This window comes from Astatotilapia calliptera, chromosome 8 (assembly GCF_964374335.1).
Source record: "Astatotilapia calliptera chromosome 8, fAstCal68.1, whole genome shotgun sequence".
Taxonomy (NCBI): domain Eukaryota; kingdom Metazoa; phylum Chordata; class Actinopteri; order Cichliformes; family Cichlidae; genus Astatotilapia; species Astatotilapia calliptera.
In genome coordinates this window covers 19,619,295-19,642,145 of record NC_137429.1, presented here as the reverse complement: position 1 = coordinate 19,642,145, position 22,851 = coordinate 19,619,295, and the positions used below count along the sequence as shown (strand labels likewise).

Genomic DNA, 22,851 nt, shown 5'->3' with positions numbered 1-22,851 from the left:
TAAACAAAAAATGTGTATGGCTTTGCAGTGGCACATGTAACGGAAGTCACTCAAGCACAATGCAGTAAAATTTTCATGAGGATAGCAGCGTGGGTGGATATGCACGTCAGGTGGGAGTGCAAACAAGCATGTGTGAAGATATGACTGTGTACATATTATACTTTTTCAAATGTCACTTACTTGCTGTCATATAAACACCATTACTGTAGATAATGCTCATATTAAACTAAAGTTTCAACTAATGAGGTCAGCGACAGCAATTCCTGTGAATCCAAAGCACAGGCAGTTTTTCTATTCCAAGCTCTGTATGAAGTTAAGAGGAAAAATATCAGACACACAGCTCTAGCTGTGTACACAGCAGCCCCTCCAGTTTCCTTTTTAAACCTTCTGTTTGTGAGGAGCAGCCAATCAGGAGAAAGCTGGCTTAAAAGGGAGAGGAGCTGTAAGAGCTTGTTTCAGACAGTGAAGACTACATACAGGGGTGTACAAGAAAAAACACATGCTTATGTAATATATCAACAAGTGCGTGGGTATAAGGGACCGGTGTGTGTGCTCATGTGTACAGCCTGTGTGGCATGTGATTATTGAGGTTTGTCTGAGTGCTAAATCCCATTTGCACATCTTTGTGCCCCGGGGGAGTTTCTACAGTACACTGCATTTACTGTATATGACCAGCTCAGATGGGAGGGGTTTTGCATAAAGAGCAGACTGCGTGTTTGGTGAGGTCCAGTGAAAGGGGTGGGTGCTGGCTGATTATGATGTAAACAGAAACAGGTTACACGTGGAATCACTCTCAAGTCTATTCTGGCAAAATAAACTCAGATAGAACATTTTAAAAGACCCTACATTAACACACTTACATTATTAATGAAGGCTGCTCATTTACTGTGTATCTTAAGAACATTCTCTTTTTTTTTTCTCTGACCACACTAAGAAGTCTGTGATTGTTCCCAGTGTAAACATAATCCGGGAAGACTGCTGGCTCTAATCACCCTACTTCTAATTCTAAAGCCCTTTAAAATGTCTAATAAAAAGGCTTCAATGGGACAAAAGTGTAATGAGACATGCTCTGTTTCCATTTACCTATTACTCTAATAACCTGTTATAACAATAGAACACCCTGTTCTCAAAGCGCAGGCTAAATCGTGCTTCCTGGAAGTACAATAGGATACAGAGCTTTTAACTATCAGGTTACTCTCACGCAGAACCAGCACCCAGTTTTGGATCAAGACACATGAACCCGCTCAACTCTCTACTATTAAGATTAGGCTTAAAACATAGTTAGGGCTCAATCAGGTGACCCTGAGCCATACTGATCCTTAGTTAAGCTGTTATAGCGCTGGGCTTTTGGGTGGACTTCCCACTGGGGAGCTGTAATCGTGCATTAATATACCTCTACTGCACATCGTGAATTTTGTCTCTTCTTCTCTCCCATGCGGTACCTGTTTGCTAAGCTCTGAAGCTGTAAGTTTCTGATCTGCAAGTTATTTGTTGTTTCTAGCTTCTAGTTTTTCTCACAGTGCTCTCACCTCGTCCAAGGAAGGTGGCAAGGAAGCTGACGCGTTTTGATACTATATAAATAATAAAAGAATTTAATTCAAACAGAAAATGCTAAATGAGTGGCCCTTTCATCCAAAATCCCCCCAAAAAACCTGTGATGCATTATTTGAAGTGCTGTCGTCAGTAATTCATGTTTTTTGGCCAAACCACCACACAGAAGAGTACTGCTACTTTTATATACAGTAGCTGAAAGGGTAAATGATTACATCCACCTCGCTGCTTCTTCCACCTGCATAGTTTTGAGACGGTCAGAATCGCAGCTTGCTGATGCATTGTGGGAGAGTGAGCAGGAGGTGGGAGCTACTTCTCGATGATGATGGTCAGAAGGTGTGGCGCGAGAAAGCTAAAGGGTGCTAAGTGCACTTCTAAAGGTGGTGAGAATCCTCCGCTGTTTTGACCGAGGCTCCCTGTGGGGTGAATCCACTTGTCAGTGGAGCAGGCTGCGTGACATTTCTGCCTCACCTCAGAAAGGTCAGCCTTTAATTATCTCAAATGCCAGCAAGCACTGCACCTGGAAAAAAAACCAAAAAATAAAACCCAGAGACAAGCTGAGCGCTTGTCAGGGTAAGACGGTGGCCTGTTTTCTTCACGCAAAATGAGCGCGGCTGTGGCTGTCCGTGCAGAACTGGACCATCTGCCCACCTGCGTGTATGCATGCAGACTCACAGCCAAAGCTCGCATACGCACAGACAAACCCTGACAGATGCAGACACACACACACACTCTCTAACTGTGTCAACCAAAGTCACTAAAACCTACAACTAAAGTTGCTTGCCAAGCTACCCTTTAAATAAAATGAAGCGGGTTGAATCCCTGGAACAGTGGCAACTTCTGGGAACACTGATTTAAAAATAGGCTGCTGACAGTATGTGTAGACAGATTACGGAGCTATAGATAGAAGAGTAAGATGGGCCAGTGCTTCTGCTAAATATGGGTAGGCCATGCGACGTAAACTCGCATCACATTCTGTTAATCGATACGAAAACTAGGCATGAGTCAGAGGAGAAGTGAGCGTCTGAAGATTAGAACGCTGAAATATATGCAGCGAGAACGCAGTTGCTGTCAAAACTAAAACTGCAGGCATATTTATCAGCGGATGACTCGACTGTTTGCATTTGAGTGACTCACTGTAGTTTCAACTTTGTTGATATTTGCAGGGGCTATGGTAACAGAAAGCTCCCATACCTGCATAAACACCGTCCTGTACGCTTCAAACTCAAACCTCACACACACAAAAACCAACATCGCTGCCCAGAAAATCCCACTTGAGCTCAAAGGAGGTCGGAGAGACAAAGGGCCATAGATCATCCGTGTGGACGGCGTGTGGCGAGCTCCTTGTGTCCAGGTTTTTCCGCCATTTTTCTCTCGTTCTAAGAAAACATGGAGGGTTGGTCCCTATTGTTTACACAGCTGGCTCCATGGAAAGGATTGCCTAATATGAAATATGAAGAGTGGAGAGGTGAGCGAAGGAGAGTTGGGAAGAAAACAGGGAAGGGAGCCAAGCGAGAGGGGTGTGGCAGTGGTGATGGTGGGGGTAACACACCATCGAAGAGAGCAAGAAGGACGGCTAAAGGTGCTCTGAAGTGGGAGACACAGGAAGTGAGTAAATTTAGACAGAGAGGGAGAAGAACTGGAAGAGGAAGTGAAAAATGGAAGGAAGAACACAATATGGCAATTGCGCATCTGAGAGGAGAAGACACCATGCGGACAACTAAATGAGGAGAGAAGAAAGAGCAAACAGAACACGGAGCAGAAAGCCCTGAGGTTTCCTCGTGGTGAGGGAGTCATGCCTCCTGCGGTCTGGGGTCTGCAGTGCATGTTATTCTTTCCCAACAGTCGCACACTGCTTCCATCCATTCAGTCATGCCTCACAAACCATGTGGTAACTGTCCTGCCGATCCCTTCTTCTAAGCTCTGTCATTTGCATCTTTTATCTGACAAAACGTGCGCTCTTTGAAGGACACGTGGACGCACAAATAACTACACTATTTTAAATCCGTGCCACACACAGATATAGTGTGTTTTATTTTTTTATTTTTTTAAGATAAGTGCAGTGCTTTCATAAATTTCCGTGAATAGCCTTTCCGGGAATTTGGATTAAACTGGCCGGATCCTATTCAGAGTATAAGTGAGTCATGCCATTTGTATAGTCAGAATCATTTTAAGAGCAGAGTGCATTTTTCTGCTGAATGGTAACAACACAAAATGCTGTTTTGGAAAGGGGAAAGCAGCAGAGCTCAAATCTATGTGTAAGCAAGTACATTAGCGTGTATGTGACAATGAGAGCAAGAGAGTGTAGTGGCTTCCTTTGCCTAGTTTCAAACCTGTTCCAGGTAGTGGAAGAGGCTTCACACAAATTAAGTCTATATTTCTGAGAAGAAGAAGAACAGTCAACACCCACCACCCGCTGACATACACACGTGTCTATAGTATATCTACAGTCGAAACACTTCAAAGACACGTGCACCGTCGCCAAGGCATCCGCATCACTGTGCTGCCTCAAGAGGATGTTTCAATCCACTGTGCTGGTACTTTTTTGTCTCCGTCACCTTAGTGTACCTATCCAGGATATCGGGCTAACAATGTTATGTGAAACACTCCAGCACATTTCAACACAGAACATCCAATGACACGAGAGCAAATGACGCACTAAAGCACAGGGCCCCTTCCTGTTTATACTGCTTGCTTGCCCACTGGAGGATCAAACAAGATCTGTTCCTCCGAGCGGGTGTGCCCCCTTTAACAGTCTGTTGCTCCTGCAGCAGCTTCGCAGACAATACCAGGATTAATAGGTAGATATTTTATTTAAAAATAATAATAAAAAATTCTGGTCTGTTGAGGTGTAAAAAATAATCAGCATTTTAAGTATAGTACAAGTAAAAATGACTCTGACCAAATTAACACTTTCCTATCCCAATGTGCAAATGTGTGACTTTAAACGCACTCATGCGTGACCACAATTCTGCACAGGAGTGTCTGAGTGTGTGTCCACGTGCATGCATGGCAAAAAGCCAGTTTGACTCACCAAACTAAGTGTCCTGTATTTCCACCAGGCTTGTTGAGTCTTGTTTACAGACAGCTTTTTTCAATTACTTGAATGATCCCGCATAGTGTTTAGAACTGTGCGTGTGTGTGTGGGTATAGTCATTTGTTTTTCACACTTACAGTAAAACAGTAAAAAAGGCCATAGTGCAGGCCACTGATAACAGATCAGACTTTATACCACATCAGCAAACCCAGAGTTTTAGGTCAAGGTCAGATATCTGCATCTAGTTTACTTGTTCACGCTGCTGCTGCTCATCATTAGCTCACATAAATAAAGGTATTTTTCATGAATAATTTATAAGAAAGTCACATAAAAACATGCAGCGGCTACACTTCTATTATTCTTGTTGCCAAACAATAACCACACTCAGATAAATATGATTCAAATGTGCTGATTTTGAACCGATTCATGAGTCTCAAGTTGAGCCAAACAGGACTGGAATGCTTCAGATCTTGACCGACAACCAGTTACTTATGAGTTCTGAGCGTTTCCCTAAAGTTAACAGCAGTACGTCGATAAAAACTCGTTTTCATTGTTTTGACTGCACTGACAATAAGTTGTTATCAGATTGAGCGCAGTTTCCTTCACTCCACCCATTTTTCCTGTTATCTGTTCTACCCGCAACCCCAGCCCTCCCCGACATTACCACACTCACCTGGTGAAACAGAGAGCAGAGGAGAAGAGGTGACCACCAAGCATGACTCACAATGATAGCCAGTTTGGGGGGAAAAAAAACCAAAAATCAGTTTCCATGAAAACCGAAATGTGGACAAGTGCTGTCACAGGAGAACTTGCAAGTGTGGCGTGGTTTGATTGCACACTGGGAGGGAGATTAGGAACAGGATTGCACTGAGAATGTAAGTGGAGAACTGTAAACACTAGCCCAGAGAGGTTATGTAACCCAACAGCAAGCAATACTGATGAACCACATTTTCTCATCTTATACCTTATATAAGGTATCGAAAAGTCGACATGACTCTAGCAACCCCAGCAGGAGGTTTATCAGACACTAAAACATTGCACAATAGTCTGACAATTCTTACAGGCAGGCTTGCACAATAATCTCATCCTCAGCTGCTTTGTCTTCCATTCTGGTGATTGCAAGGTAAACAGAGAGAAAGAAATATAGCAAACATAGTCATCTAACATCCATGTGTGCTTTTCTGGCCTACAGAAGCCTCTGCCAGATGACATCACATTACACTGGAGCAAAAGTTAGGGCGGGTGCCAGACAACCCTGAGTCATTTTGTCCGAGACCCCTTTGTTGGCAGCCCCTCTGCATCGACAGACTGGCTCCATTCAAATGAATGAGGGCACGGCTTTTTTTTTTTTTCTTTTTTCACCTTACACTGATCACTTAGTGATGTCATTTTATGTTTAAAGTGCAGACTTGGGTTGAAATTTCCATGTCAAATGCATGCTACAGTATAGGATCACCAGCCTTCCATGACAATGCTGCCCATTGTGTTTTTGTGCACGTTTCATACCACAATGACACTCCATGCAGGCAGTTTTTACCTCTTGAGGGGAAATGAAAATCTCCATAGCCTAGCACCAGGGCCATCTGCAAAACAACCAGGCCTACAGTTGCACTATGTGGGGCACACTGCAATCACTTAAAGCATTTGCACATGTGTTTTCATGCTTATATGACAAGAAGAGTAGAGGCAGGGGTTTGTGGGTCAGTCCATACACAGATTAAGCCCTATAAAGTGCAGGTCATCCTGATATGACCTCTCTAGGACACATCCATCACTAACCCAACACTGTCTAAATGAGAATGGCATTTCTAGAATGACCTTTGGCCCACTCAAAGCTGCGAGATTAGGAACATATACAACCCAAATGCACACACTGTATAGCTATATAACTAATGCCCCCCTCCCCCCGCCAAACAATGCAGAAACATAAAGACGACAGATACAAACAACCTTGCAGGAGAGAGAAACAGTGAAAGCGAGCACGAGCAAGATTATGATACTAATCTTTTCTAATGCCTCTGTCCTCCATTTTCCTTCTCACACATAAAAACATCAAGCATATGCCTGGCTCTCTTTCCTTGCCTCCTCTTCAGGAGTCATAAAACTCACATTTAAAAATGCATGGACTCCATAAGCTGCCAGGCCTATCTATTAACTGCGTTATAGTGTGGATGGCTATAGCTGCTGACGGCAGCCAAGGAATGCTGCTTTCCATTAAGGGAGAAATGGAGAGACGAGGAGGAGGAGGACTGAAAGGGATGAGGGATGAGGAATGAGGGGGAAAACAGAATTTAATCATTTTTCTTTTTCCCATGGCACTGCAAACTGATGCCTTGGCATCCGAGCATGTGGAAAAGAAAAAAGAAGAAAATAGAGGGAGGCACTGACTTCTTCACAAAATCCCACATAATAAGGATGAATGCTGTAAAACTGCATCAAAGAAAGAACATAAACACGTGGATATAAGTGGATCACACACCCCAGTGACAGCCTGTGGCCCAGGTGAAAAACTAATTGATTCAAGTGTTTCAGGAAGATCTTCCCCCAGTGTCCTCAGGCGCTCGCAAGATGACTATTGATTGGCTAATTGACTGATTGACATTCGCTTGACACCAAGGCAACAACATCATCACTCTTCATACGAACATCACCACTAACCTTCCCCATTTGGTACTGCTATTTGCAAAATCCTGCATGCTGCATGGATTTAATCCTCGTCAGTACCTCCAACCAATAACTCCCTCTTAAGTTAAGCTTAAAAATTCATTTCAGTTTGCACTTTTCAGCCTTGCAGAAGCTGCTCGCTAATTTGCACAAACTTCTGCTGTGCTAATCGGATATAATGAATCTGCATTAAAAACATATCATTAACAAAAAACAAAAAAACGAAATGTTTTAACTTAAAACAATGAAAACTGAAAACTTTTAAGACTTTTTCTTTTCATTCACTCTGCAACACAACTCTCCAAAGTGTCCTTGAGTAAGACGCTAAACATCAACCAGCACTAGATAGGAGCATCTGCTTAATGACTTTGCATTAACATGTAAATGAGTTTTCAATGGCTTGGATGAGACTTCGACATGCCAGTGCGCATTTCTTCTTGGTTACATTTACCCCCACCTCCCCTCCGCCCCCACCTCTCCGTGCACTTATAAGTCAAACATAAATTAACGAGCTCGCGCCTAAAGCCGCGCCGACACTTAGGAACGACTCTCGCCCCTAACCCCCACCCCAGTAATGGACCTTACAGACAATGCCTGTGGTATTTCAATTAACAGACAGTGGCGTGACATGAAATAACGACATATAGCAAGAGCTGAGTGACATGTGCGAATGAGGCAGTAACGGCAGCATCTATTCCCTTTAATGGACCATTGTGGTTGAGCGCAGATAATACGAGTTAATAGGAAATGTAAAATTATGATGTAGGCTCTTGTCTAAAAGGGTGAGTGACACCTGGGAGTAAGCGGTTACATCTTAATGCACTGCTGCCACCAGGATGAATCATCTCTCCACATAGGAGGTGGAAACCATCTGAAGGTTGCTAACGGTGGCTGCTGTCAGTCTTACATTAACCTTGAGAACAGCCAGGGGACTGGTTAGCCCTGCTGACCTCTCTCTGTCTCCCTCACGCACAAACACACATGCACAATCTCCATTATGACCACATTTATGACTAAAGGGTGACTTGGTGTGGGTGTGTGTGTGCATGCACGCGTAACTTTGCCTCTTCCTGTGTCTTACGAGCAGCATCAGTGGGATTAAATCAGTCCATCACCGGCTGCTGTAACACCATATAGGCTGTCTGGGCTGAAGAGAAATCACCTCAGACCTTTCCTGTTGCCCCCAGGGTTAGCAATAACACTCTCTAAGCTGGTTTTCTGAACACTCTATGTACATGCTCATATTCACTGATCAGCTCAGAATTAAGAACAATGTCCTACTATCTTTGATATCTTTGTGAAATGCATACAATAAATCCTCCCCATACAATCCAAGCAGCTAAAAATCCCAAACAAATGCAACCATTTGCATTTGGAAAATCCAAAGCAAGAAGCATAGTTTTGGTGAAAGCTGCTTATATTTTGCTGTTTGGTTTGAACAACGCCAAGTATTGTTGTGTGCTGAGGCATAACTGGGCAAGCTGATGCCCATGTGTTTTCAGTCAATTTTCACTGACAGCAGGAGAGACAGAACGTGAGAGAGGCCGAAGGGAAGAAACAGAGAATGAGCAGGGGGAAACAAAGAAGTGTTTTATACAATAAAATTGTTGGGATGACTGCCTGGGAACGGGCGAAAGCGCGATCAAACACACTGACCTAATTTTCCGCCACATCCTGCAGAGAAGCGAGAGGAAAAGCAGCCCATGAACACTGGAGAGAGTGAAATCGAGGTTTTTAATACTTTAATACTTCCCTGCAATCTGTGAATGAATCCATTTTCACGGTTTTCTTGGAATACGACAGGATCTGAACTGGGACGGATTATTATTTGTTTGTTACTGTTTGGTGTTTTTTTTTTCCAGCTTTTGTTTAACGTCTAAATTTTGCATTAATTACACTCTTAAAAAGTTAAAAACAATACAGTTCATGTATTTGTAACAAAGCTGTATCTACTGGGAAACTGCTGATTGTAAACAATCCAAAAATCACATCATTTGAACTGAATCAGTATGAAAATGTAACAGTTAAAAATTTAAAGCAAAATGAAAAATATATATATTATATTAGTTACCACTGTGACTGACTCCACACCACAGGACGGGTAGTATGGAGATGCGGTCTAGTATAAAAACCATTTGTTTGTTTTTCCTTTTTATATTATTCATAAGCAATACCGGGTTTACTATATCACTGATGCCCTGCAGGGATATTTACTCTTGTAAACTCAAACATTGTGAGTTTATATTATTTGTGGAAACTCTTCTGATGGAAAGCAGCAGTCTGGCTCTGGTAAAAATAAGAGAATAGAGTCTTATATCTTCAAGAAAGAGATTTTAGATATTTATACCTTTTGCACAGTTTTTGGAAACTTAAACTTTCATTTATGTTGTTTTCTGAGATATGTTTGGTCATTAAAAAGACATCCCTCTATATCGGAATGCACGATGAAAAAAGTTCAACATTTAAAGTTGCCTTTTCGGGGCTTTTATTAACAATTTGAAAGATTTTCCAACTTCATTACAAACAGGGACCAATTCGTGTTTAGAGCTGTACGTGGCTTGTACACATCCAAGACGGCTAAAAATCAGCTTAAAATTGATTCAAAAGTGGAAGCTGCAGACAGTCAAAAATTAACTTTCATATGCTAAGGTATCAGAGGGATGCAGCAGTTTACAATGTCACCTCAAAGCTAGAAGCTCTGGGCTTGAAGCTGCTGCTCGACTTAAGCCTTGATTATACACCGCTATGGACACGGACTGCTAGAGAGCCAAAGGCTGGATAGTCATTCCTGTTATTCCGCTTTGAAGTCCGCTTGAAGTTCGCCACCTGGGGCGCATCCATCGTTGGTGTATTGTAAGGGAAATTTTCCATGGGCAAGTCCATGTGGTCACAAAAAAAACCAAAAAAAAAAAAACAGGCAGGGACGCGGACATACGTGCAAACCCTGTCCTCACCACCTGAAGATGAAATTGTTGTCACTTTGACCCAAATGGACCAGAGCAGACTTGTGGACAGGGGAAGTATAATCAAGGATTGAGCTGCTATGCTGTAGAGAAGGAAGAGTTCCTTCCTGCTTTTTAACAAACTTCAGAGATGTTTACATGGCCGAAAAAGTCATCATCGACGTCTTTCCAACAAGTTTTGCTGGGTAGGCTGATGTTGATGAAGCATGTTTGGGTCTGAACTATCAAAAAACCCAAATTACTGCCAGATAACAATCTAGTAATAATCTTACTGAATGGGATGTTCACTCTTATTATCCCCATTATGGTCTCTGAGTTACTTTGAGGCTATTTCAAAACTTTACCCAACTTCCTTCTTCCTCGGATGATCAAAATTACAACAAATTATTGTTGTTTGGCTGAGGATGTTGTTTTTTCCGTAGAGAATAAAGTCTCTTTCAGACAGTCATTACTGCATCGATGCACCCGTATGCACTTGCAAGGAAGCCATTATGGCCCATACTCAAATCTAATTGTCAACCCCTGTCTTCTACTTTTCCGTCTGGTCTTAGGACAGTGCAAAAAGCTTTTAAAGGGCTAACATTTGTGCTTGAGTGGCCAGAACACCGTGTGCAGCCCCCGCCTCTGCCCATCGCTGCATCAGGTCCGCTTGTAGTGCTGCTGTGCTACTGTGACTGGACTGGAAAGGATATTTATAGAAAGCCGTTAACAATATCCTGTCCCCAAACGGGTGTAATCGTATTATGCTGGAGGTGCTAAAAGCCTCGAGTTGGGAAAGCACATCATCGGAGGAAACGGGCTAAGACACACAAGGACCATTCCCGGGGAGTCTTCAGAGGAAGAAGCTCAGAAGCACACTGGAAGGAGTAGATAAAAAGGCAGACACACATACAAACTCAGCAGGTGAGGAAGAAAGAGTGACAGAGAGAAGATTAACTGAAGGTTTACTGACAAGTGAAGAAGTGACAAGTATAAGATGCAAATTATGCTGCTGACTGAGAGCAATAGGCTTGTTGCTGGAGGAGTGTGGAGGTGGTGCGGGTTGGAGGCTCGATCGTTTTGACAGTGTTTGGTATCGGCAGCTCTGAAGGTTCAAGCCGGCCACGGCGATGATAGATGGAAGACTGAACTTTAATCAGAGTGGCGCCCGGAGCATTTTCATGGAGGTAAACAGGTTAATCAGTCAAGCCCTCCTTCCATCCTCCCTCTCATTCTCCCCTAGTCTTTCCTCAGCACATGACCACTTCTGACACTGGCACGCCATTCGTCTATTTCCCATCAGCACCTCGCCCTTCTCCTTTCCTCCCCCTCTCATTTTCCCTTACCTTGCTTCACATCTTTTGCAACCAGCCAGGAAAACAAATGAACCCCCCCCACAAAAAAAGAAAGAAAATCCTTCCCTGCAGCCCATACCATCAGGCACATCCCACTATCTTATAAAAGGGCATTTCAAACCGTTCAGTCAGCTCATTTAATACCTCCCAGCATCATCCACCATGAAACTATGAGGTGGGAGGAGAGCATTCAGCAAACAGAAACTGTTCATATGCTCTCAGTTTCTTGCATTACTGCCCTTCCACTAGCCTGCATCGAGGGAGGTAGATAATTTGCAGTCATAACCCTCAAACATACTGTGCCTAAATCTAAACACAGTGAGGCAAAGAAAAGAGAAAATAGCAGGAGCAGCGTTGCATTTCCCATTGTTTCTGCTATATCAAGGGTGTAGTTATTAAAATGCCCATGTCTTACAGTCTCTCCAAGAAACAGCACGACATACTGACCTCAATAAAAACTAAAGCAAGTGCTAACCGGTGCCAAATCACTGCATGCATAACCACCAAAATTTTTAAAACAAGCAACCAGTGTACAAAGCAAAACAGGAACTAAAAACTCCTGTCAGTTTACGGTTTAAGCCGCATTTCGTGTTGTCCGTCAAAACTTCCTCTATCTCTGTCCCCCAAAGGAAAATTAACAATCAACTCTTAACAAACCATGCTGGCAAGCCAAGCGTGAACTTTAGAAAAGCCTTAACAGCTCCTGTGGAGGTGGGCCATGTCTAATCTTTGACCACACTGTATTTAGGCAGACTTGGAAAGTGCGATTATACTGTGTTGTCTGGAATTCCAACCACATACTTCTGCGAGCCATCAACAAGGGCTGCCCTTTGCCAAGATAAACTTCAGAGAAAGTTGCCACATATTTACAGGCTTCGCTGCCCCACTTTGCTTCTTTGTAGCTGCAAAGTGTCGTTCTGGTTGCCTTGAAAATTTTTCTCTGAGCCTCGGTTGGAGGGCAGAGTGGGCTTGAAATAAATGCTCTTCTTGTTCGTATTTGTCCAGGATATTGCTAAAGCGTGCTCGTTGTGCAACACGAGTTAGGAAATACACTTAATAGGGGGCCTTCAAGGAAAACAAAGGAGGGAATACTTACTTTGACACCATACATGCTGTATGCAGGGAAACTCTGAAACTATGTTGTGCTATTACCTCCTACCTATCTCCCATTGAGTGATAGAGAGAACTCAGCTTGGTCCCTTATTTAATGATGTGAGGGTTCGTGATCAAGTTTGAATAATACACGCGAGCTTCTTTAGAGAGAAGCGATGCTTTTAATGATAGAGTGACCCATAACTTAAAGGGGCAGCAAGAAAGGAGGAGGAGGACATCAACAGCCTCACCCTTTGAAAAAAAAGATACAGCGAGTAGAAGTTAAGAGAAGATGGGACAGAAAAGTGAGACAGTCGTTAGTTACATTGTTAGGCAACGGGAACTGGCTAACACCCACACACACCCAGACACACATGCACACAAGGAAATCAGTGAGTGTATTGAGATTTCTCACGCGATGTTGTGTACACATTGCTTAAAAGTTGTCCAACATATTGGACATGCTAACAGCCACTAGTTGTTAGCAAAAAAAATGTGTATTTCCTAACTGGTTACGGCATTAAGTAAGTGAAGTTTATTTATATATTGCTTTAAAAGACACAAAAGTGCTAAACAATAATTAAAATGTAATTACTATCAAAATGAAACATGCAAAAATAAGTTAAAAAAAAAAAAAACAAATGAAAAAAAAAGAAAAAAAGAAATCACACTATTTCTGATAAAACAATAAAAAACTGCAACACAAACCAAAAACGGAGAAGCTTTACCTTCAAATTAAATGTTTTGTGGTTTTTCAAAAGGCACAATTGTCTTTGTTTCCCTACTCAGAGAGTAACTGGACAATGTTTATAGACAAGTCTGCCATTCAAACCATAACTGCAGCAATATGCTAGTAACCAAAGCAATTACAGAGATTTTTGCCAAACAGTTGAGGAATACACATTTTTCTTACTAACATGTGGTAGCCAAGGGGTCATGACCCGGCCTGTAGGCCTGTGTGACTGGGTCTTTAGCAATCACTTTCCCAGCGACTGCCATCAACCTCCAGCAACTACTCACAACCAGTTGGGTAATACTCATTTCTCCCCTCACGACCAGGTAGTCACATGTCTGCACAACCTCAATAAATTACACAAACATCTATACACAAACGTATGCAGTACATGTAAACACATCATACGCTTAAGTCCTCGAGGGCCAGAAATCCCGTGTGAGTTTACAACATCACATCCATCCTCAGGGGGGATTTCATAACAGCAAAAATATCTAATGCTACATACAGTACCGCAGTGTTCCAGTACCAGTGGATTAGCGCTGCCTTCCCCCCACCCACCACCATCACTTCATGCTAATAGCTGCTGTTTTCATTTTCCCCGAGGCCACTCTCAGCTTCCCTTCATTCAGTATGCATACAGTTTTCTCTCCCTCTCTCTGTTTCTCTCGCTTAAGGGAGTGGTGGCCAGAGAAAGTTGAAGATTTAGTAAGGACACTGATTTGCTCATGCAAGACTTATGAAACCCTAGTTTCCTGTGCCTCATACAAACACCCATACAGAAGTCATTTTAAGGTAACATCCTTAGTGCAGTGAGCTCACTCCCATGCTCCTTCCCCACACAACACAGAGAGCCGTGGCACTGCATCTTTGTACATTAACTTTATGAAGTTTCTGCTTCTGTGGGGGGAGCGGGGGGGGGGGGGGGGCTCTTTCATCCCTGATGCCATAGAAATCTTCACTGCTTCGAATCCTATTTAAAACAAAACCGCTGTTACACGTTACCACTCTTATATAAATAGAGAGCAGAAAATGCATTTATTTATAACAAATTCAACCCTCAGACAACCAGTTCTGCCGGAACTAAACTGAGATTTGCTTGATATGATTTGGAACTGAAGTATCATAAAACAATCTGACAAACACATTGAATGAAACACAGTTTGCCAGTAGGACAAGGTGCTGGACACAGACACACATTCGCCATACCCTGTAAAGTGTCTCCACAGCCTAATAATGCAAGGCAGATGAAGCCCGTCAGAGTGACGGTCCAGCTGTAAGTAATTTGGAGGGCCGAAGAAGAAAAAGCAGAGGAGGAAAAAAAAAGAAAGAAAATATTAGACAGCCATCAGGCCCTCTTCTGACAACTCTCTGCAGATCTAGATGAATTTGACCTGACAACACAGGAGCGATGCAGACAACACCTCCTGCACCAGCTGCAAACCACAAGGGCACACAAACTCCTTCTACAGCCAAGAGAGGAGGGAGGGAGCAAATGAGCCTGTGAGTGAAATAAATAAAAACATACTGAACGGAGTTAAGCGTGCCTGAGAAAAACTACTGACAGCGTAGAGCGAAATATAGAGAGAGAGAGACAGCAGATGAGGGACAAATCGATTTTGGTAAAGAGGCAGAGCAAGCAATGAGCATGAAAGAGGATAAGAAAGACAAAGAGCCAAGAAGGCATGAATGATGGCGGAGGATATGAAGGACAGCTTGAAAGAGAGAAAGTGAAACAGATAAAGAATAAAAGGAGGGGAGGAAAGAGAGGGCTTGATGGAGGGAGACAGAGGGAAAGACGCACCTTGTCAAAAAGATTGAGAGCAGAGGAGAAAATGAACAGGGAGCTAGAAACTGAGAGAGGAATACAAAGAATGAATGAAGATAGAGAGAGAGTGAGGGAAGATGAGAGGATGCCTTATTTTCTTCCATCTCAATTTGCACAAAACTTTCATTACCACCAATTTGGGCTGGGAGCCGTAGGCTGGACCATTAGGCGAGCCCAGCATCAATCAGCTTAATCTCCCTCCCAGGCCGCTAAATTACAGCGCCCAGTTGCTTATTAAAATTTGTCGCCCGTCTCCCAACACCCGGCACTGCTGGAGATTAGACAGGGGCCCCCAGACAAATCTGTTACAGAGAAGAAGACGGAGAAGAGGAGGGGGAGGAGGAGGAGCTGGAAGGGAAAAAAGGACCGAGAGAGATGGAAGGAAGCAAAGGGACAGTAGAAATGAAAAAAAAGGGAAAAAAAGAGGAATGCACTTGCTGAGACAGAGTGGATCAGAGTGGGAGGACGATCATCCGGTTTGATTTATACACTTCTGTAGATCTGCCGTGCTCTCACTCACACATTTCTACGCACGATCATACATCCCAATAAATCCTATATACACTCGCATGTGCCCACACCCCCCCAAATGCAGTTTTCCATTCCTGTCAACACCCCCAACACATAAACACACACACACGGAGGTATAGAGAATGCAGGGTTTGCAGTGCCTCCCATTGCACACTCAATCAAACCGGCGGCCAGATAAGATGCATGATGAATGGCGTAATTGAAGGCGGCGGCAGAGTAATGCTGCATCGCTCTGCATTCAGTGGGGGAGGGCGGGTTATTGGTGAGTGTGTGATTAGCCTGTAGGATTTATTGTTATTGCCCAACTTATTAAAAAAAAAATAAAAATACAAAGACTGTCTATCTCGCCTACAGTAGCACACCTCCAGCTACAAAGCATACCGAGCCTACACTTTCGGATGGATGAGGAGACAGCAGCGCTGCATCATATAGAGCTGGGTGGGGTGAGTTCTTTGAAGTCTTGAAGTCTGTGCATGTTGCAGAAATGTGGCTTGGCTAATCGTATAGGTTGCAAGGCAGAAATCTCGATGTCAAAATCTGGAGGAAAACCACCCACACATTGAAGAAGTAGCGGTAAAGTCTCTGCTCCCTTTAAACACTTAAATAAGAGAAAGCAGAGGATACATAAAGCATACAACAAAGTGATAGAACCTGCAGGTCAATGGGTAAAGGAGGGAAATAAAGCAATTCTACTTCACACTGGTAAGCACTCAGCGGAGAAAACACTAATGTATCAAGAGTTAGTGAAGGTCCTTGAAAGAAGCAGACCAGAGAGTGTCATTAACACCAGTGCACTGTCTGCCTGCTGACATCATGTGTGCACAGGAGTTTCTTCTTCTTCTCCTTGTTAATACCTATGGCATCTGAAGACACTGAGCTGCTATGGTTTACTTTGGTTAGTGACCTAACGTAACTGCCTTAATTATTTCAATTAGTGAAGCTTAGGATGTGACATTTTTAGATACTCCAGCCAATATTAAACTACACAATCTTGGATAAACAGTTATTATCAGATTCAGATGGGTATTAATCAGTAATCATTTTGTTCTAGTTTCCTTTTTGACACTGAAATTTAAACTCTCTAAGATTTAAAGTAGAACAGCAGGTGCAAGTACTGCATGCAACTCTATCTTTGGAAACTAACGAATTCCTATAGCTGCAGGTATGAAATAAACTTGGCAGTGAGACCAAAAGCAGCTACCCAAACTAACTGCTGAGTCATGTTAATCTGTGCTGCCGCAGACTTTTTATTCGCTCAGGTAAATAATTTACTCTTAAGTAGTGTTTTATAGGCAATTTAATCTGTAATGACAGGAAAGTCAACATACATGAAAAGTTACTTTGGAGAGTTCTGTATGTGTACTTCCCCAAAGATGCAGAAAAAGTACACTCAGTTCTAAACTTGTGCATGCCTCTTCATTAATAGGAACATTTCATTCAACCTCAAGAGCTGAATCATACGAGACTACGATATAGACTCCGTAGCTGAGCCACGCGTGCAGTTAATAACCTTGTGGTCATGTCTCGGTGTTTTATGCAGGGCCAGGCATTATAAAAACAAATAAAACCCTGAGACTTCTTCCTCCTTCAGGGAAAAGATGTTTCCCCCTTAAGTTTCTCTACTTCTTCATACATTCACTCACGTTCAATCCGACAGTTTCAGCAATCTGCACCCAGGAATCCTGTTGACATATCTGAGTCCTTATATTAAAGGCTGTGATTACTGTTCTTTATATTAAGGCAGTAATAATATTCACTCTGATCCATCCAAAACCTGAGGTGAAGAAATATTTGAAAATCTAAATAAAATATCAGCAGATCGAAGCACAGAACATTACATTTCTGATTTAGACTTAGCTAGGCTGTTTAGGTCACCAAGTCTCAAGGGTAACCATGTGCTACAGGTTCAAAACTAGCATGCTTGTCACAGCTTTTCCTTTCTGTAAAAGCTGTAACAGACACGAAGCCGATGCGCCGAGATGCTGTCAGATGAATGAAAAGGAGCGCGTGTCTGAAAGGAGCTTATGAAATCATAAACTGCAGCCCTAAAAATAACTACTCACTTCTGTGAGCAAAAGCTATAGTTTCTTATTACGATGGGAGTATGCAGCTCTCGTTAATCAAACAAATGGAGAAAAGAGCAAGGTACTATTTTTAAGGGAAAAAAAAGGGGGGGAAATTCCTGCCTTTTCCCAACTCGACACAAATTGAGACAAAGAGCAGAAACCCCTTTGTACTGCACACTTACAACAGATTAACTAAGAACAAATACACCACTTACATATATTAAGGTTAGCAAAAAATACACAATGCCATGAATGCAATGAAACCTCACATAAAATTTACAATTCAGTCACACACACACACACACACACACACACACACACACACACACACACACACACACACACACACACACGAGTGAAAGTAAAGCAACTACAAACAGTGTGGTTGTACAGAGCGTGTCCACTGTCAACACATACTGACACAGTAACCAGTAGAGGGAAAACCACACATGTACATACTGAGCCAGCTGTGGTCTCAGACAAAGCCTATAAATAGAAGGAAAACAAACAGCTGTTTTGTCTGAAAGTTAAATTAGCATATCACCTAGAGTATTCAAAGATATATGGGCTGGCGGTGGCAAAGAGTCCCCGTTCCAAAACACTCTGGCATGTCTGCGCTATTTAAGAGATGAGTGTGAATGTTTGATGTATTGCTGTTGATTCATTTGGCTTCGTTTCGATATATAAAACTTGGTGCATGACATTTACTGCTGTTGCAGGATATGTACATGATTTATCAAATGAGCTCAGTTCAGGATCTACTGCTGTATATATAGCGAGAGTGCGTCTACCTCAGTTGGTTGCCAGAAACCCTGGGTGTTGCTGTTCAGACTGATTGAGTGGTGTGCTGTTCGGCCAACTGGGCTTCCGGTTGGTGGACTGCCTGCATCGATTGCTCGGAGAGGCCCTTCTTCTGGCGCACAGACAGAAAAATTGAAAAACAGAGGAGGAAAGGAGGAGAGTAGCAATGAGGAGAAAAAAAAAGTAAGAAAAGAGAGAGGGGGAGGGATGGTGAGAAGATGAGGGGAGGAAAAAAAGAGGAACATTAGCTTAAATGAAAGTTTATTAGGTGTATCAGTCAGTCAAGTCGATGGGGTGGGGTTTTTTTGCCTCAGGCTCTCCATCCTTCCTCTCTACCCCCCCTCCTTCTGCTTGCGTGTGTGTGTTTGCAAAGGAAGGGGTTTCGGGCCGGTGGGGGCAGCCATGACGGGAAAACATTAGGTTGTTGGCGAGTCGCCGGTACACCAGCCAGTAATTGGCTTGGGTAATGGTCATGTCCAGACAAATGGTGTAGGCCCTAACCGTGTTACGAGCAACCAACTGCTCCGCCTGTATTCACAGCATAACTCTGAGCACTGCTCGGATACCAAATGGCACCAGCGTGCGTATGCGTTTGTGTACAAGACTCACGAAACATGTGATTTACTGGAACAAAACATTATTACCCCCCCCCACTACACCCACCCACACATGCACACACCACTCCCCAACTCAAAACCAGCGTGGCGTGCACGTGTGATTCATGCCTCTCTTGCAGTCTGTGTGGGAAACTGTACCACGATAAGGAGGAAAAATATGGCAGCACAAGCGCCCGCTCACCTCGAGGGACAAACCGACATCTGCTGTGTCCTCCAAACAAGTGACGGATAGGATATAAGCAGGAAGAAAGAAGGAAAGAAGAGGGGGGTGAAAGAAGGTGGGGAGAGGATGACAAGAGAGAGGGAGTAAGAGGATAAGTTCCATTTTTCATCCGTCCCTCCCTCTGCTCTGCATCACTTCGCCTTCTGTCTGACGGCAAGCTGAGCCGCTAATGTCCATTGTGTCTGGATGGGCTATAAACGTGCGTGTGCGTGTGTCTGTGTGTGTGTCCGTCTGTTGATGTTATTTGAGTGAAAATGAAACATATATGCTCCCACAGAAGCTATCCAAGCTAAATGGCATGCATATATGGATAAAGCTGAGTATGTGCCTGTGTATGTGTGTGTGTGCGCGTGTATGTGTTATGGAAGCCCTTCAGCCATCCAGCTATCATCTCCTGCCAGACAGGCCCCACCAAGCCGACCCAGCTGGATAATGAGATCCATTATGATTTACGTGCCAAGAGGACAGCCAGACAGAACAAAGACATGTACACACACACACACACACACACACACACACACACACACACACACACACACACACACACACACACACACACACACACACACACACACACACACACACACACAGGGGGAGTTTGGTGTAGTTGTCAGTGTGTGTATGAATGTGGGCTCTCTATCTTATACTGTATGTGCTGATGTGTGCTGCCACTGTTTCATATTTCAGTTTCTTCTCTGTGTGTTAGTTGCCTGAAGGGCATCCTGCAGTGGGTCCTCTTTCAGTCTGCAACTAGAGAACACTTCTTTCTCATTCTCCCTCTCTCTCTCTCTCTCTCACACACACTTTCCTCATCTACCTCTCACCTGAAGAAGCAAACTAAGTTGAAGATAGAAATAGATTAAGGTTGCTGTGCGAACTCTCTTTTAGTTTCTCACTTTCTCCTTTCTCACTCTCTCTCTCACACACACACACACACACACACACACACACACACACACACACACACACACACACACACACACACACGGGATTTGCTCCAAAACATTTGTGAATGTGTGTCTCCATGCAAGTGTGTGCTGGGATTTGTTAGTGGAGAGCTTGGAGAAGCTGTCAAACACATTCTGGAAAAAGGAGTAGACCAGTGCTTCATTTCTCTCTTCTGGAACGAGGGGTGTGCTCAGCTGAGAGGAGGAGGAGGAGATTTCTTCAGGGTAAGCAAGACAGAAAGTGTAAGAGGATAAGTTCCAGGTTTAATTTCTTAATCATGACTGACTGTATTCTCGAGGCTGGTGCATTTATGGTTGCATGCCATGAACTACTCTGTCACACTGACTCTTATATTGGTAAAAAATTGTCAGCTGTCTTCATGCAATCAACTCCTAAATGTACAGACAGTCAATTCGGGCAATGCACATTTATGAAATTGTAAATGCTCTCTCTCTTACTCAGACAGACTGGCCCTGCCTTCTGTGTCTGAACACAGGGTACAGAAAACAATGGTGGGATTCTCTGTTGTTCTTTTCCATGAAGTATTCAAGGGATGCCAGCTCAATTAGAGGCCTAAATGCCAAGATCCAGACTGGGGAGAGATGAGTGGAGATTAAAAGATGAACAGAAAGAGGGGCAACGAGGGCAACAGCAGAGGAGGATGAGCGAACAGGCCATAAAGAAAAAAAATGGAGGAAAAAGGGATGACACTGAGATTTCTTTAAAAAACAAACACACAAACAGATGTATTAAGAGGAAAAAATGGTTTGAGGTGGAAAAACATCAACGCTGGGAATGTAGAGCTGAAGACTCAGCAGAAGAAAAGACAAAAGACAAACATGCATAAACAGTGAGATTAATACCCTCTACAGACACTGGCAGGACTATCATCACCTCCACAATCTTGCTTTGTATATACACACAAACACACACACACACACACACACACACACACACACACACACACACACACACACACACACACACACACACAAACACAATCCTCAGTGGTATGCGTTTCCATCATCAAATGTGATCAGAGCTACTGTCCGCAAGCCAACATTCACTCAACTGTGATAACCCCTGCGGGAAGGCGCACAAAAAGCGCACCACACACACACACACACAGCGACGGTTTCTTACAAGTGAAAACCGAATCTTGGGAAAGGTCCGACATGTCTGGTTAAATTAAAAGGTCAAATAAATTAAATACGCATCAAAAGGAACAAGGCTTCAGATGAATGGTGCAGCAGCCCGGAGGTACAGCCCTCTTCATAGTTTTGGCTGCCATTTCTGTGGGTAATAATAACACAGTAGTCACACAATTTATTGCTGAGAGCTAAGAATATGGTCACATGATTAAAAAAAACAAAAAACAAAACAACAACAACAAACAAAAAGTCAGCAAAAACAAGAAACACAGGCAGACTGTTTTAGAACACACCTCCAGGTAAGCCAGAAAAACTCAGAGATGTGATGATAGCTGGCAACAGCAAGAAATTTTTTATTAAACCTTGTAAGGTCTAAGTCATCACTAATGATCATAAACAATAGGGGTGGGGGAAAAAATCGATACCGTGTAGTATTGTGATATTTTGTTTGCTAATAATGTATCGACAGCAGAAATCGATATTTTGTTACAAACAATTTTTTCGTGGACTGGAACATGCTCTGACTTCAGAGCACGTTGATCCCTTTTTCTGAGCAAGAACCCTGACATTCCTTCACTGTCCAAATGTGTTTAACTTTTTTTTTTGGCAGCAATAAACATGACAGTTTACTTATTTTAATTTAAGACATGTTTTATTTTAATTAAGTTTAAAACTTTTTTTATTTAATGTAAAATTATATTTTGTTTTAATTTACTTTCAAATTCTTCAGTTGCTGAATGGGCTGCATAGTTTTCATAAATTGCATGGTTCAGAGTAGCTATAATTGTACCAGATGGTTGCATTCAGTTAAGTTGGACTAGACTGTAATACAAACCGTTCAGTTTGTCAACAATAAAACTGACTGAAATGAGAGAAAGACTGAGTGCGAGGCTTTGATATGAGATAAAATTAATATTGATAAAGTTTACCTTTATGTACAGAATTTGAATATCGCAAAATATTTTTAAAAATTGCAATAATATCGTATCGTGCGTTAAGTATTGTGATATTATCGTATCGTGAGTTGTATGGTGATTCCCACCTCTAATAAACAACCCAACAACACAAGGAAAATTTGTGATCATCTATCTGAGGCTAGCTTAAATAGAAGAAGGCTATTCTGAAGGCTTATTTGTTATAGTGATGCACTGTGACAAAGTCCAATGAATGCCATTCGTTGTAGCTGTAGCATGGGTGGGCCATGCGACAGCTAAATCTTGCCATGCAAAGAATATCGCCATTCTCTGTGGATTTCCAGACATTTTTGAGGTTGCAATAAAATTCCCATCAGTGCAGAAAAAAAGCGTTAATC

General features: G+C 42.7%; 1 protein-coding gene across 1 annotated transcript in view; it reads right to left on the bottom strand.

Annotated features, from left to right (window-relative positions):
• The window catches only part of raraa (retinoic acid receptor, alpha a), a 139,558-nt gene that overhangs the window by 81,686 nt on the left and 35,021 nt on the right, over positions 1 to 22,851 (bottom strand). The window contains exon 2 of the mRNA XM_080305183.1: positions 18,591 to 18,712. The gene's annotated coding sequence lies outside the window, so the exon portion shown is untranslated. The remainder of the gene's footprint in view (positions 1 to 18,590; positions 18,713 to 22,851) is intronic.